At 35.8% G+C, this 17329-nt stretch overlaps 1 protein-coding gene and 2 long non-coding RNA genes across 9 annotated transcripts in view; 2 read left to right on the top strand and 1 right to left on the bottom strand.

Moving 5' to 3' along the window:
• The window catches only part of adarb2 (adenosine deaminase RNA specific B2 (inactive)), a 619893-nt gene that overhangs the window by 558853 nt on the left and 43711 nt on the right, over positions 1-17329 (bottom strand). The gene's annotated exons all lie outside the window — the stretch shown is intronic.
• The window catches only part of LOC141380808 (uncharacterized), a 105312-nt gene that overhangs the window by 78241 nt on the left and 9742 nt on the right, over positions 1-17329 (top strand). The gene's annotated exons all lie outside the window — the stretch shown is intronic.
• On the top strand, positions 1718-7596 carry LOC147837932 (uncharacterized). Of its 2 annotated transcripts, none has more exons than XR_015524688.1 (6): positions 1718-1767; positions 3057-3090; positions 4444-4499; positions 4593-4741; positions 4853-4929; positions 6251-7596. It is a non-coding gene; the product is annotated as an uncharacterized LOC147837932 (long non-coding RNA). The 2 variants fall into 2 exon arrangements; XR_015524689.2 differs by lacking the exon at positions 1718-1767 and adding an exon at positions 2289-2449.

Raw genomic sequence — 17329 nt, forward strand, 5'->3', positions numbered from 1 at the left:
TAGAAAACAACTAAAGCAGCCAATCGACATGTTAAAAACCATAACCGTGTAGTTTTCATTGCATGCTATTTATACATTTAATGTGTTCACATTCATATTTAATGCAATTAGATGAGCTTTTATTTTTGGCCTTTTTGCCTTTATTAGATAGGACAGTATTGAAACAGGAAGCAAAGCTGGAGAGAAAGAGAGGGGGGTAGGGTAGGGGAATGTCCTCGAGCCGGGACTCGAACTCGGGATGCCCTGATGTGCTACTGCACCATATGTCAATGCGCTAACAACTAGGCTATTGACCCGATGGAAATAAACGTTTTTAACATTTCAGTATCTATCGGTACCAAACTCCAGTGTCATGATAACCCTAAAATATCATGACATTTATGGTAAATTAAAATACAATGCATTTCCAATCCTGAAGTTGGAGTTTAGTGCATTTATTTGTATAGTATATGTACTGTAAATGTAAATTGATTGTTAATGAAATTAAAATTCTTGGTACAATGATTTTAATGTCCTTACTGTAAATAAGACATTTAATATATATATATATATATATATATATATATATATATATATATATATATATATATATATATATATATATATATATGCTGTATAATAATATAATAATTAGGTTGTATATAGTGATCTACAGTAAGTGTTATATATATGTTCACAAAAAAGAAACAAAATAAAATAAATACAAAAAACTATTTATATATTAGGGCTGCACAATATATCATTTCAGCAGCGATATTGCAATATGCACATCCGCAATAGTCACATCACAGGATCGGAAATGTTCAATGAGAATTATAGTTGAGTAGGAGTTAACAAAATAGCAAAAGTTAACCATAAATTCACAAAAAGTCGTCTCATTTGCATGTGTCTCCGAGTACGCATGTCAAGACAAAACGCGTTTAGGCACAGGAAATTAACATTTTTGTTTCAAAAAAACATTAATTGTATTTATGTGCAGTATACATGCGATGAAGATTATACAGTCTTATTTATTTTACATTTCATTGGTCAATTTGTGCACCTGAATACTGTAAGACTCTCAGAAGAATCATAAATCATTCATTTTATTTGTAACTTTGCATTACTGTATTTATTATTGCTTGTGATGTGGTTTATTTCATGTTTTACAGATTCGCTCCACTATAAAATCATCCTTTTCTCATCCTAAATTGTCCTAAAATGATTATCGTAGAAAAAAAAAAATTGTAATGTCAGTATCATGCAGCCCTTATATATATATACTTAATGTAAAGATTTTCTTACATTTTTAAGTTTAACGATATTAACTTTACTAGACATTTCGGCTCACATAAACATCAAGTCAGGTTAAATATTCTGTATCTTAAATAATTGATAGATATAATTGAATTGAATTTATATATATATATATATTTTAGCATATAAAAATGTTAAATTAACTTAAAACACATGGTCAAGGCTTTGATCATACACTGTAAATGCGAATAGTATTCCTTACTATCAAAATTCTAGTGTGTTTACTTAATTTTAAGCTAATTGTTGAGTTTACTAGAAATGCATTAGTGTTGCTGACATAGTAAGGTATAAAGTTCCCATAACTAATGTAATTTGAGTAAAATTGCTTATAAGAGCTAAGCCATGCTGTTACGCATGCGTACTGGGTGGTGATTTCCCATCCCCCATCCCGAGTCACAACCAACCGCCACCCAGCACCGCCATTGAAGGACAGGATTTCATATTGAGAAGATGTACTGCTGTAAAATCAAGGTAAACTTTTCGTTTTAATTACTACTTTGATTTTATTTGTATAGTATCAGTAATCTGTTTATTTCCTGCACTTTGTGAAATTGTTTGCTGTTTTGTGAACTAATTAATAGCCCATGATGTTGTGACTAAACGTTTTGACCACTGCACGTTATTTGCAATACTGTCTACTTTACTAGATAAGCTATTTTTAGCTGCTTAGTCCTTTTTAATAACTATTAATAATTTGTAAAGTTAGTAGTAATTTGTAAAGTGGGCGTTATGCTCTAAAAGAGCGGGCCGCGCCATTTTAAATGATGCACTGAGAGAGCAAGAGCGCGCGCAATGATCCGTTCAAATAGATGTAAAGTTAACACATAGCTGTAGGTCTACATTTTTGAAAAAGAAAACGAAACCTATTTATCCGCATTACAAATACAGTAACGTTAGTTATCGCTGAACTTTAGTGGCGATTGTTGTGACGAAAATATGCGTGTTTTTTTTTTTAAGATTTACTTTTATGAGATCACCTGCAGGAAGCAGGTGAGGAGATCAGCTGTGATTCGGTCCGGTGTAACACCGGCGTCAGCGAGCGGCTCATGACCAGACCAGTCGTTTTTTTCTCCATGATCGCCGGGGCAGCAGCAGTTTTAACCCGCCGAGGCTTTTAGAACATTATAAAGCAGTTTCAGCTCAAAATGGACCCGTGAGTGTCGTAGGTAATTTAGGATTTCGATGCGATTACGATTCGTGTCACTGTATGAGGCAGATACATATTTACACATGATGCTAAAGTGTGCTTATGCTAACAATCCTTATGAAACTTAAAGTTAAACTTATGAAAATGCGAGAGATATTTAATTAACTCATTTATTTGTTTTATATGCTATTTGTCTTTTCTTTATGCCGTTTTGAAGGTTTATTCCAGTGTTGCCGCTACGTTATAGAGTGTTTTGTATTGCTGTAATGACAAATAAATCTGACCAGATGCGACTGAATATGTGTGATGGATAACGTTAATGATGAAGTGGTATAACTCGTACAACCAAGCACAGAAACATCCCTTTGTTTGCTCAATATCACACAAAGGCATCAACAAGCCTTTGTTATAAGCAAACTTTCTGTAAAGAAACAGGCTTTGCCAAACCTGTTAGTTTGCATTTTTAAAGAAGGTTTCACTAATTTTTAACAATTTAGGGCAAATAAATTTGAACAATTACAAGGTTGTTTAAATGTAGCACACCATTAGAGTATTGTGAGTGGCATATTTGGTTTGTAATATCATTATACCCTTTATTTATTTTTTATTTCAGACTACCAGTTTGTGAGCTGATATGCAGTGGAAATGTAAGTTTTGCACTTACACATCAAAGAAAACTTTTTGAACAATACCGCACAAGCCATAGAACATATTCATGAATTGTTCTATTAACGTTACCTTGTCTCCATACTGAGTGTCAGGGTAATTTTAAATCGTTTAATGCATTAAAAGTACATTTAACAAAATTCTCAGCAAAGAACTGCATGATCAAGAATAGTCCGAATATTTTGTCCATTTGAATAATCATCTGAGGACTAGTTAGAAATAGGGTTGTTGTGTTGTGATACCATTAATTTATGTTACAATACTATACCAGCTGAAGTATGGTGATACCAAGTAGTATTGCAATACTGTAATTCATAACTTAAATCCATGAAATAAAGAAAAATGTCAGAAATAATATATTGTATATGTTATTATAGGCCTACTTGAATTTAAATAATTCCCTTATTGTTGAAAAAAGTGTATTCAAAAATGTATTCATTCCAGCAAAAAAAAAAAACATTAAAATAAAGATACATAAAGAAAAGAGCATTTTTCCAACAAACCTAGGCTATATGAAGTGGTCAAAAATTGTTTCCTGTTGCTATTTTGGGTTTTTCATCTATCATACTTTTTTCACAATTATTAACGGATAAGAATCCAAAGTAATTCAAAATTTCACTTTATGAGTCATTCTTTTTAATAGATTGTCACGGTTGTTGTAGCTATTATATCATATTGACAGGAACAGAAATAAACCAATTCCGATTCAAAATGAACCATCACAAAATATGCAATAGGCTACTATAAAAGGCGCAAATTCTACAGTTTTACAATCTTAGAAGGCTCCATAGACTATTAAAATACAATGATCTATTGTTGCTGAATCGTGTAAGTATTTTAGTGACTTTTTCACATGCAGCATTATGTATTGTAGGCAGACTGTTAATGACAATACTACCGTTTACAAACTACAGTGGCACCGCCAGTATCTTGGAGCCATAGTATCACGATACTACCATAGTACCGGTAAACCGTGCAACCCTAGTCAGAAAGTTCAGTGTCCTTTTAAAGACATCAATTGAGACAAATATTTATTCCACTTTTAATGCGCATAAAAGTAAGGCACACCAGCAACAATGCCATGATTATATTTAATCGGGGGTTGTGTTTATTACTGTTTGGTGACAAGTATAGCTCATGCTTTTGATGACAGGCGCCGGGAGTATTTGGCAGCTTTTATTATTCAAGAACATTTAACTATGTCATGTTAAAGTGTAACATCTGTTGCTAAATGGCATTGCATTGTATCATTGCATGTGTTTCTGATTTCTGTTTTTTGTTTTAGAATTTCGCTTAGCCATGTCAATAACACTTTACGTTTTTGTGCACAACAGTGACATCCAGAAGGAAGTCATAGAGGAAACACCAGCTGATGCAAGTGCTGCAGAAGGTTTGTTTTCTTTTCAAAACTTTGTGTGATTTTGTGAATTTGTGTTTTTGAATGTTATTAATGACTAATAATGTTTTGATTGGATCTTTGCAGAATTCAATCGAATATCAGGAAGAAATGTGAGATCCAAGTTCTACGCTGCATTGGACACACACTGCTCGTTTGATTGAAAAAAAAAAAAAAAAAACAGGAGAAAATTGCAGAAGAAAACTAGAAGAAATTTTCAACATGTTAATTCAAAGGTATTTTTGTGACATCATCTTTGAATCATAATTTGCATTTGATTGCAATAAATTGCATTTGATGTTTTCATTGGGCTATAATGCATGTCTACCTGTCTTTACTTTTTCAAGGTCATCTGGCAGCAGTTCTCCGGGGTCTTTCAGTCCTTTAGAGGGATGAGTCTAAAGAAATTTTCAGGATGTGTTTTGTAAGTAGTATTATTGTTTCTGCTTTCTTAGACTGGAAATGAAGCAGTCATTCCAGTTTACTTAACTTATTAATAAAAATTTTCAATTTTATAAAAATAAAACAAATGCATTTAATGTAAGTATTTGAAAGTAAGAGAGATGTTATATTATGGCCTTTGGAGCAAGAGCATTGCTATGTTGCAAATACAGCAGCTTGTGCCATCACAGGGTCAGTTAGCTTCATAGGCCAGTGAAGTAATGAATGCATTTCTTTAATTTTTAAACACACTTGTTTTGAAAAGGAGGAAGATTAGCTTGAAAAAAAAATCTTAATAAGTGTAATACCTATGTAATATGTTGAGAGAAATATAATTTCAGTTGAAAGTACCTGCTGGATTAAGATGTAAAAAGATAGTGTTAAAAGCCACAAAGTCAAAGATGCTCCGTATTATAACCAACCCTGTGAAGTCACCTGCTGTGGGATTGTAGATGGCTGCACCCTTGTTCTAAAAGCCATACTAAAACATCAATTTTCTTATTAAAAAATAGTTATTAATACATTTTTAAAAAGTGTGCTAAATGATGCAAACTTGACTCACTGCTTTAATCTAGCAAAACCAAATGCATTCATGAATCGGTTCCCAATTTATTAAGTTTTCCCTACAAAATATTTATATTGATTATGTAGCACCAATTGGTCTCTCACACATTTGCATTTAATTTCTTGAAAATGTTTTAAAAGTACTTTTACTGCAGTTTGTTTTAGTACATTACAGTGTTTCTTTAATTAAAAAAAAATATTGTTCATTTAGAATAGTATCATGTTCAAGATACTGGAATTTGGTACCAATCTCTGCTGCAATTTTAAGCAGCAAATTTCCTGCTAACATTTTAAGCACTTTTGAGCACATTTTTAAACAGCACTGTTTTGCCATTCTGTTCACATGCTTAACAGAAATGACCTTCAAAAATGCTCAAATGTTAGCAGGAAATGGATGTTTTTAAAATTACTATATGGATTGGTAATAAATTCCACTATCATGACAAGCCTAGTAGAAGCAGTACAGGCAAATCCATCGTGTTGGTCTACATTGAAGAAGGAGCACCATAGCAAGGCCTTCTTATAAGAAGCATTTGAATGTAAAATGTACTATAAACACAAATAGTCATGCTAATAAGCAACTAGTTAATAGGGTAATTGGTTCCTACTAAAGTGTTACTAAATTAAGCACAAGGAATTGTATTTTTTTCACCTCTGCTTTTGGTCTCCTGGCCACTACAGGCTTTATTAGTGCCATTTAGAATATCAAACTTTACTTATTTTTCTTTCTCTATTCATAGGATGTAATTGTAGAGTCGGACTTCAGTGCAGAAGATGTTGGCCTGCTGACTGTCGTGTGTGAAGATGTCTAAAGAACCTCATTATGGATGCAATGTGGGCCTTTATACTGGAAGGAAAAGTGGTTATGGACTTTGCCACATGCAGTATGTCTCTTTTTTTGCTTTGATTTACACACTGAATTCGGACTACCCAAAGACTTTGAGCAATGCATTTGAATTTGTTCAACGTGTGTTGCTTTTGCTGGGAGGGAAGCTCAATGTGTTTTATTCGGCGAGTGTCTATATACTGCTGTGCTTTATGTTTAAAGGTTCAGGTATAATGGCATGTTTAATTACAAAGTGTTGCTTTTTAACATGTTGCTGTTTGCAGTGTTACATTTAGGACTGCAGCATTTTGGTGTTTAATACACTTTTTTTTTTTTTACTAAAAAAGTGTATTGTGATTTATAGGGTTGTCAAAAGTATTGAGTTTGGTAATAAAATAAAATAAAAAAAAAGTCCATCCATTTCCCACTAACATTGCAAGAACTGATTGGCCATTGTGTTCACATGCTCAGTAGATATGACTGATTGGCTTTGAAGGTCATTATTTTTACCACACTTCACCACTGTTCACCAGGTGCAAAGATACAAAGACACTGGATAACTTCAAAGCACTGTCGATCAGTCGATTCATCACCAGATAGCTTATATGTTAGCTTCTAAACAAATCAGCTATCGACATGGCTTTGAAACACTTCAGTGTCTGTGTAACTTTGTTTGGACTCAGTGAAAAATGGTAAACCTATGACAGTCACAGCCAATCACAGTCATTTCTGTTGAGCATGTGAACACAGTGGCCAATCAATGGTGTTTAAGAACGAGCTCAGTAGCACTCAAATGCTGGTGGAAAATTGATATTTTTAATATTTCAGTATTGATTGATACCAAACTCAATACTTTTGACCACACTAATGTGATATTTTCTGTAGGAAAATCTAAACTACACAGTCTAACAAATTAGCTTTAAAGCTTAATATCTGTTCCTCTGTGAGTGTCTATATGCTGCCATGTTTAAGGTGCTGGTGCAATGGCATGTTTAATTACACTAATTAAAGTATCTTTTTTCCAAGTGTCAAGTATTTAAAGTTTTTTTGATAGATTTTCAAACCTTTTCGAAAACTTGTGTTTTAGGGTTGAACATGTTTATTATATTTTTTGTCTGTATTGCTGTTTACAGTATATTACAGCACTTTACAACAGGTTTTTACAAAACTGTATTGTGTACAAGTGTATTGTGATACTAAAATATCACAAGTGTATTGTGAAATTCTGCTAATTTTGTCAAATAAAATGTTTACATTTAAGACCTGTATAATGTCATTACTTGTAGGTTGAACTACATATTTCATGTTCAGTTTAATTGAAGAAAATGTGGAAACCGATTGCACGTAGTTTCTTTAGTTGACATTACTTAAAATGGTGGATTAAAACAATGTTGAGACTACTAGCATTCAAGATGTTAACTGAACATGGTAGAACAGTATTAGTTAAATAGAGTTATTAAAGTAATATTACTATAAAACCCTAAGTAAGATTACTAAATAATGACAAGTATGTTAACTAGAATTTTCTATTAAACTTACTTAATTTTTAACAGTTAGTTTACTTTATAAGTTTTAGTTTTCTTACTTCAAGGCAATAATTAAACTTAACTTAAGATTTCCTTGTAAGTTTATATTGCAAAAATAAGGCAATCGGTTTCCAAACTTTTTTTAAGTAAACTGAACATGTTAGAATTTACAGTGTATCTTTTTAACAGAGATATAAACTACTTACAAATAAGCTGTCCATCAAAATCTCACCAGTCAATTAGAGTACACTGCTGTTAAAACCCGCCTCCAAGAGAGATTTGAGACAGAAAGCAATCACAGATTTGCAAAAATGTAGATGAAATCTGCCTCATCACTTTCATAATTCATGATTAGCAAAAAACAGATGTTTGAATTTCTTTGAAAAAGCATGAAGCTTAATGGGTGGGCAAGTGTTTTTTTTTTTTCCTTCATACTGTAGATTCATTCATTCATTTTCCCTTAGCTTAGTTCTTTATTTATCAGGGGATGCCACAGCGGATTGAACTGCCAACTATTCCAGCATACATTTTACACAGCGGATGCCCTTCCAGCTGCAACCCAGTATTGGGAAACACCTATAAACTCAACATTTACACACACTAATACACTACAGCCAATTTAGTTTATTCAATTTACCTATAGTGTATGTCTTTGGACTTGTGGGGGAAACTGGAGCACCCGGAGGAAACCCAAGCCAACATGATATGAACATGCAAACACCATACAGAAATGCTAGCTGGTCCAGCTGGGACTCGAACCAGCGATCTTCATTTTACAGATGTGTTTTGGATATCATACTAAATGCATTAGAAAAAATATGATTTCATATGTATTATGTAATGTCCTTTTTTCGTCCTATATAAGGGGTTACCAACATTCTTTGAGATTTCTTTCTTTAAGCAAAAACAAAAACCATTCTGGCTTGTGAGTAGATGTTTTTCATTTGTGTATGGACTATTGTACTGCAACACTGTTTTTCATCATATAAAAAATGTAGCAAATGTCTTGAGAGAAGGAGGATTCGACAGTATAAACCGCAGAACTATAAAAAAGGAAAAGTATTGAGACAATCACTGCATGCACTGACTGGTTCAGGCCAGGTAAAAAAAAAAAAAAGAACAAGGAAAAAAAAGAGACTGAAGTCAAACAGCTTGACTGCACTGCCCTTTGAGTCATTTAAATCCATCAGTTTAAACCTTTTCACAGACAAACATAAACACACTTTCACACACACTGTATAGTTTGTTCACTGCAAGGCCCTGAACGTGTCAGAATCCAGATTGTCACCTTGCAGATATGAAAGAGTTTTACAAAAAAAAAGAAAAGAAAAAAAGATTAGAGGAAATGTTGACTTATTTCCACCATCAAGAAGAATATTATAAAAGATTTCAAGTGCACTTCCTGTGCTTACAAAGTGTGCATTTATTAAATGAATATATGTGGACTTTTACATGAAAAATGCATTTAATTAATTATAATGTATATGATTAAATCTATTAAATTTAATGAAATTGAGTTCAATTATTATAAATTATTATAATTTTATGAAACCTACATATTTATTTCTAGCTTTTTGTCACAAATTTTGGGAGTAATTTGTACACTTAAATAAATGAATCAATCAATCAATAAATAAATAAAGAGTTAAACAAATACATAAATGTTATTTTAATGTTATATAGTATTTACTTTATATTTCCCTTCAAGAAAAAACATATTACATTTTGTATATGAATTTATATGAACTTTTGACACATATAAGATTGCGTAATCAATATTAAATGGATAGTTAACACACAAAAAAAATATTCTTTTTTTTATTTACTCTTCATCTACTTAAGCCAGACCTGTTTGACTTTCCTTTTTTATCTAGTATGGATTATAAAGGTTACCGGATTCTAGCATTCTTCAAAACATCTTATTTGCATTCAACAAGCGGATGGATGGATGGATGGATGGAAGGATGGGTGGATGGATGATTGATGGATTGGAAGGATGAAAGGATGGAAGGAAGGAAGAAAGGAAGGAAAGATGGATGGATGGATGGATGGAAGAAAGGATGGAAGGAATGGAAAGATGGAAGGATAGAAGGAAGGATGGAAGAAAGGAGGGATGGATAGATGTATGGGTGGATGAAAGGGTGAGTTGATGGATGGATAGAAGGAAGGAAGGAAGGAAGGAAGGAAGAAAGGAAGGAAGGAAGGAAGGAAGGAAGGAAGGATTGATGGGTTGATGGATGGATGGATGGATTGATTGATTGATTGATTGATTGATAGATGGAAGGATGAAAGGAAGGAAGAAAAGATGTATGGAAGGAAGGAAGGTTTGAAGGATGGATGGAAGGAAGGAAGGGTGGATGGACAAATGAATGGATGATTGGATAGAAGAAAGAAGGAGGAAGTGAAGAAAGGAAGCATGGATTGATGGATGGACTGATTTAAATGTATTTTTTGCTAAAGATATAACAGTATTTTACTGACACGTTTGATCATCTTAATGCATATTTACTGAATGAAACTGATAATGTTGAATAAAAATGAAAATGCTCACTGAGTGAACTGACTGGCCTCAAAAGCCCTCCTGTAAGCCGGAAGTGTAACTTGCAGCATGTGTATTGGCAGCTGTCAGGGAATCGTCACTGGGGTTTTATTGTCTGAGCCCTCGAGCCATAATCCGGACCTTCTCATTGACAGCCGAGGTGTCGAACACAGCTTAAAACCAACAAGGAATTTGCTAAAGACTGTCACAACAATTGTAGGTCAAACAAGAGGAAGATTCTTGCCACAAAGCGCCTTTGTCACAAAACAACAACAGCTCAGTGTATGGAGAATAACAATGGCACCAGTAGAGCAAGTGACACTGAACTTCTAATGCGCGCGTAGGAAGCTGCGAGATGTCTTTAAAGTCAGCAGTCTACTGTACATTATTAGCGCGTGATCAAATGGGTTCATGCAAGAGTCTGTGGATCACGTCTCTGGCACTGCTTTAGCTTGAACACATGCGATATTCCCCCAGGGGAAAGAGAATTGAAGTTTCCCAGACTCATGCTTTCACCTTTTCTCCACTGGGAATTCATGTATAACTGAAAGACGCTCATGTATGCAAACAGCAGGCTGTGCTGTGGATGCCAATACATGATTATGCACTCACCGGCCACTTTATTAGGTACACTTGTTAATGCAAATTTCTAATGAGCCACTTACATGGCAGCAACTCAATTAGGCATGTAGACAAGGTCAAGACGATCTGCTGCATTCAAACCGAGCATCAGAATGGGGAAGAAGGGTGATTTAAGTGACTTTGAACGTGGCATGGTTGTTGGTGCCAGACTGGTTGGTCTGAGTATTTCAGAAACTGCAGATCTACTGGGATTTTCACGCACAGCTATCTCTAGGGTTTACAGAGAAAATATTCAGTGAGCGGCAGTTCTATGGGCGCAAATGCCTTGTTGATGCCAGAGGTCAGAGGAGAATGGCCAGACTGATTTCAGCTGATAGAAAGGCAACAGTAACTCAAATAAACACTCATTACAACCGAGTTCTGCATAAGACCATCTCTGAACACACAACACGTCTAAGACTGGTTTCTAAAAACATGACAATGAGTTCACTATAGTCAAATGGCCTCCACAGTCACCAGATCTCAATCCAATTGAGCACTTTTGAAATGTGGTGGAACGGGAGATTCGCATTATGGATGTGCAGCCGTCAAATGTTAAGCAACTGTGTGATGCTATCATGTAAATATAGAGCAAAATCTCTGAGGAATATTTCCAGTACTTCGTTGAATCTCTGCCACGAAGGATTAAGGCAGTTCTGAAGCCAAAAGGAGGTCTAACCCAGTACTAGTAAGGTGTACCTAATAAAGTGGCCGATGATTTTTATTCCGTAATTTTCATCTCCACTTTATGCATCGTACATTTAACACACCTGGGAATGTTCATTGCTGCCATTCCTTGTCATTGTGAAAGAGGTGTGTGTGTGTGTGTGTGTGTGTTGGTGTGTGTGTGTGAGTATGTGTAAATATACTCTATGTGGGAGTCTCTTATAACAGCATTGGTCTCACCTACAGCAGTGGACGAGACTGAGCATGCAGCAGCCAGAGCTGAGAACAGCCCGAGGCCAGCGAACATCCACTGCACAGCAACACACTCCACACACACCAGAGAATTTCCCACAGTACTTTAATCAAACCACCATCCATTCCAGTCATTCAGCTTCCCTCACAGATCTGAGTTCATCCACAGCGGGCCCCGCGTGAATGCCTATTTGTGTTCCTTATTTGAACATTTCTGTATCTAGTTTGGGCCAGGGAGATTTCATCAGGAGTTTTAATAATTTATAGCCCCGTTTCTATTTGTATTTCTCAATAAAGGAATATGAAAATAACACAAACATCATCAGACGAAATTTGGCTTTGAAATTTGCATCCGCTTTAATATTGATCAATTTTCATTTGATGGTTTATTGTGATGAAAGTCACGGACATCAAAGCAACCCTCAGTGAATAATACCACTAACAATATTTCATAATCAAAAGCAGTGTGTTTGTGTTAAAACTGTTTTAAGGTAAAATATGCATTTGTATAGGGTGGCTTTGTGGTTAGCACTGTCATCTCACAGCAAGAAAGTCGCTGGTTCGAGTCTCTGCTGGGCCAGTTGGCATTTCTGTGTGGAGTTTGCATGTTCTCCACGTGTTGGCGTGTGTTTCCTCCAGGTGCTACGGTTCAATGTCTGAAGGAATTTGGGAGCAAAGGGCAGCAAAGTACATCAAGAAAATATTACACTCAACATTTCCCACCACCATAGACCTGAACTGCTGATACAATGCTGGAAGGATCCATGTTTTCATATAATTTACACCACATTCCAGCCCTACCTTCTGAATGTTGCAAGAAAAATTGAGACTCATCAGACCAGACGACCTTTTTTGTTGTTGTTGTCATAAGCTGTTATTTGAGGTACCGCTGCATTTCTATTATCTCAAACCAGTAATTTTCGCTCATAGAACCGCAGCGCTCTCTTAATAAATACGTTGAGTTGCTGCCGTATGATTGGCTAATTAGATATTTGTGTTGACAAGCAGTTGAACAGGTGTACTTATGAAAGTGGCCAGTGATTTGCAATTGTTGAAGTTGCGTTGTTTACATTTCTTTTTCTGCCATGGGCTCTAAAATATATATCTTTATCACAGCGCCTGCCATCACAGGTTTGAAAACACAAAGCAGAGCATGAGAATATTGCATAAAACATTCGCAAATAAAGAACGGTTTTCATCCCATCTGTTCAAGAGAATGAAATCAACACTTGCTGGGGAATATTAATAATATAAATGAATGCTTCACCAGCAGGGCTCCTTTTTGTCTTAGTAAATGATTTGCATGAGGTGGGAGTCTGATGTTTGGGAACACATTTGTGTGGGAAAGTTCTGGGAGATAAGTGTACACAATCATATTGAGGATGGATTTTTGCTTAGGTATATTTCAGAATTTTTAAAACGTCATTTAAGGTGTAGGTGTGGGTTGAGATCGGTCACCTGGTTTTTTAATAAGAATTTGTGGTGGATTGCAGTATTGCAGTCATTCATTCATTTTCCTTCGGCTAAGTCCCTTTATTCATCAGGGGTCACAACAGCGGAATGAATGAAACACCAACTTATCCAGCATATGTTTTACACAGCGGATGCCCTTCCAGCTGCAACCCAGTACAGGGAAACACACTCTCATTCACACACATACACTACGGCCAATTTAGTTTATTCAATTCACCTATAGAATGTGTCTTTGGACTGTGTAGTACACTGTAGCATTCAGTGAAATGCCACGCCAACACGAAGAGAAAATGCAAACTCCACACAGAAGTATCAACTGACTCAGCCGGGACTCAAACCAGCAACCTTCTTGCTGTGAGGCAACAGTGCTAACCATTGAGCCACCATGCCGCTAGGATTTTTTTTTTAATAGTTTTCTACAGGGTATATTATACTGGAATACACTGCACATCAGTAATTTTTAGTGTATTTATAATATGTTTAGTTTTTAAGTTTATATTATGATATGTGTTATATTACCATAGAGATTACCATAAACAGTAGAGTAATAATAATAATACATTTTATTTATAACGAACTTTTCTAAAACCCAAAGCGCTTACAAGAAAGTTACAAACAACAAAGCACAGTAGATCAAAAAAAAAATACAGTAAAAAACACAGTAAGAATAAAATATATCACAAATTAAAAACCGTCCTAAAAAGATGAGTTTTATGTAGCTTCTTAAAACCGTCCAATGAACCAGCAATCCTAATGTTAGTGGGAAGAGCATTCTACAGTTTGTGTGCATGGAAAAAGAATGCCCTACCTCCTATGGTGCTGAGTTTGCAGCGAGGCTAAGGGCGTACTCACACTATGCTATCCAAACCGTGCCCAGGCCCGTTTCCTGGATTGTTTGAGAAGTGTGAGTGCTCTGAATCAGGCTTAGGCATGGTTCACTTGGTCGGCCCCGGTTGGAAGAGGTGTGCCTGAGCGCGGTTTACCTAGGGTTTGGCGCGGTACGCTTGTGTGTGAGTGCAAAACGCGCCAAAGCCCAAAACTGAAAGCGAGACGTGACTTTTAAGGGACTGTTTCTTATGCGTTTATTAATCATTCTTACTGTTCAATGAACGCAAACAGTCGTAGAACCCCTCACGGCACGACAGCTGCGCACCTTCAGCAAACCTCCTCATTCCTGCAGCACGAGCACTTTATGATTGTTTATGAGCGTCAAAAGTGGATAATCTGTTCGGCGAAATATCTGACTGCGTGTCACTGCATATCAAACGACTTAAACAATATAACTAAGGCAATGTCCACTGTGCTGAGCGAGAGCGCTTCTGAACAGCGCATCATCGATGAAGTAAGCGTGCCCAGCCCCGAATGTAATGTGAGTGCGGGCCGTCGGGGGAGACGGGAGGAGGGACAAGCGTGCTTTGGCCTGGTTCAAGGCAACTGTACATAGTGTAAGTACGGCCTAAAACAGCGTAGGACCCGAGGCAGAGCGTAGACAGCGAGAGGCAGCAGAAATGGATATCAGGTCACAAATAATACCTGGAGCATGAATGCTGAAAAAAAAAAGCTGAAATAGGCACATTACATACTGTAATGACACACAAGTTCATATTTGATTTTCACAAATATGTCATATATGCAAAATATATTTCAAAATTTTGGAAAAATAATAGTTTTTATATATTGTATTATACTGTAATGGCTATAAATGAATACATATATACAATTAGAGCTAATATATTCAGCAAATATAGCTAATATAATTAAAGCTAATATTACAATTATAGCTAACATATATCATATTATATTATAATATAATGCATATTAATAATTCCAACGGTTAAAAAAATATATGTGCAAAGGGCTATTTTTTGCAGTATTTTATTAACATTATGGCATATTTTATATATGTGAAATCCAAATATAAACTTGTATCCTATAGATGTAATTTACATTTATTGCTATTCATTCATTTTCTTTTTGGCTTAGTCCTCTTATTAATCTGGTGTAGCCACAGCAGAATGAACCGACATCTTATCCAGCATATGTTTTACGCAGCGGATGCCCTTCCAGCTGCAATCCATCCCACAGAAATGCCAACTGACCCAGCCGAGGCTCAAACCAGCGACCTTCTTGCTGTGAGGCGATTGTGCTACCCACTTCGCCACCGTGACGCCCTATATATTCCCATATATCAGTTTTTTTTTTTCAGATACTTTAGTATAGTTCAAAAACTCTGTATAGTATCTACAATAAATTACATTATTTTCTTTTCATATGAGTGCTTACTGAATTGCACCCAGTGCCTTCTTTTTATCGTACTTGTTTCAATCCCCAGCCTTTAACTTCAAGTTAGACAGACCTTGAGCAACACACAGGAGCAAACAAACATCCATGAATTGTGTATCACCAAAGGGTTTGTAGGACACATCACTCCGCACTCCCTTTTCCAGACAAATGAGCCGTCCAGGTGGAGACAGAGTTACATGTCTTCTTAATTAATGTGCTCTGATTAGATCCATTAACGGCCACTGAGTAAACTAATCACCGCATAATGCATGGTGTCGTTTTGCTTAACTGCCCATTTCGTATTCTTCCCCCGTCGTGGCAAATGTCATTATTTTTTAATAGACTCGTGAAAAATAATGTTGTGTCAGGAGTAAGGATTTTCTTTTTCTTTTTTTTGCTCATTGTAAGCATGTTTCACAGCCGATTGATTGTCACTGTCCATTACTGTGTGGACACGCGAGCGCACATGCAGATGAGTTGATCAGATGGCTCAATGTCCCCCGCCTGACAAAGACAATAATGTCACAGCAACGGAGATCAGATATTGAGCTTATGGCACAATGCTGTGATGCATCGCGTCGCGTTTCTGTTCTGCCAGTAATGCAGTAATGGCTGACAGTTATTTATTTATATTATTTCTATAGCTATCATGTATGTATTCTGCTTTCAAAATGTGATGTCATATACCAAACCTCGTAATTGATCAGTTTAGATCTCACTATATAAGATGAACATAATGAAATGCATAATAGATGTGAGTCATGAGTTTTTATATACTAAGTATACACTCACCGGCCACTTTATTAGGTACACCTTACTAGTACCAGGTTGCACCCTCATTTGGCTTGATATCACTCATAGCATAGATTTAACAAGGTACTAGAAATATTCCTTAAAGATTTTGGTTCATATGATATAATTACATGACAGCATCATGTAGTTGCGGCAGATTTGTCGGCTGCACATCCATAATGCGAATCTACCTTTCCACCACATCCCATAGCTGCTCTATTGGATTGAAATCTGGTGACTGTGGAGGCCATTTGAGTACAGTGAACTCATTGTCATGTTCAAGGAACCAGTCATAGAGGATTTGCGCTTTATGCCATGGCATGTTATCCTGCTGGAAGTAGCCATCCAAAGATGGGTACACTGTGGTCATAAAGGGATGGACATGGTTAGCAACAATACTCGGGTAGGCTGTGGCGTTGACACGATGCTAAATTGTTACCAACAAGAATACCACATTTAAAGTCACTTAAATCAACTTTCTTCCCCATTCTGATGCTTGGTTTGAACTGCAGCAGATCATCTTGACCATGTCTACAGGCCTAAATGTATAAGTTGCTGTCATGTGATTGGCTGGTTAGAAATTTGTGTTAACAAGCAGTTGGACCTAAAAAGTGGCAGGTGAGATTATTTGTGTAGTAATTCACATTTCTAGTTTTTAATGAAAAATATATACTGAAAAGGATAGTTCACTAAAAATGACAAGTGACTCACTATTTATACACGTTCAGGTTGTTCCAAACCTTTATGAGTTTCTTTATTCTATTGAACACAAAAGAAGATTTTTGGAAGAATGTTGAAAATGGGTAACCATTGCTATTCGTAATAGGGCAAACAAATACTG

Source organism: Danio rerio, chromosome 24 (genome assembly GCF_052040795.2).
Source record: "Danio rerio strain M-AB ecotype USA chromosome 24, GRCz13ab, whole genome shotgun sequence".
NCBI lineage: Eukaryota > Metazoa > Chordata > Actinopteri > Cypriniformes > Danionidae > Danio > Danio rerio.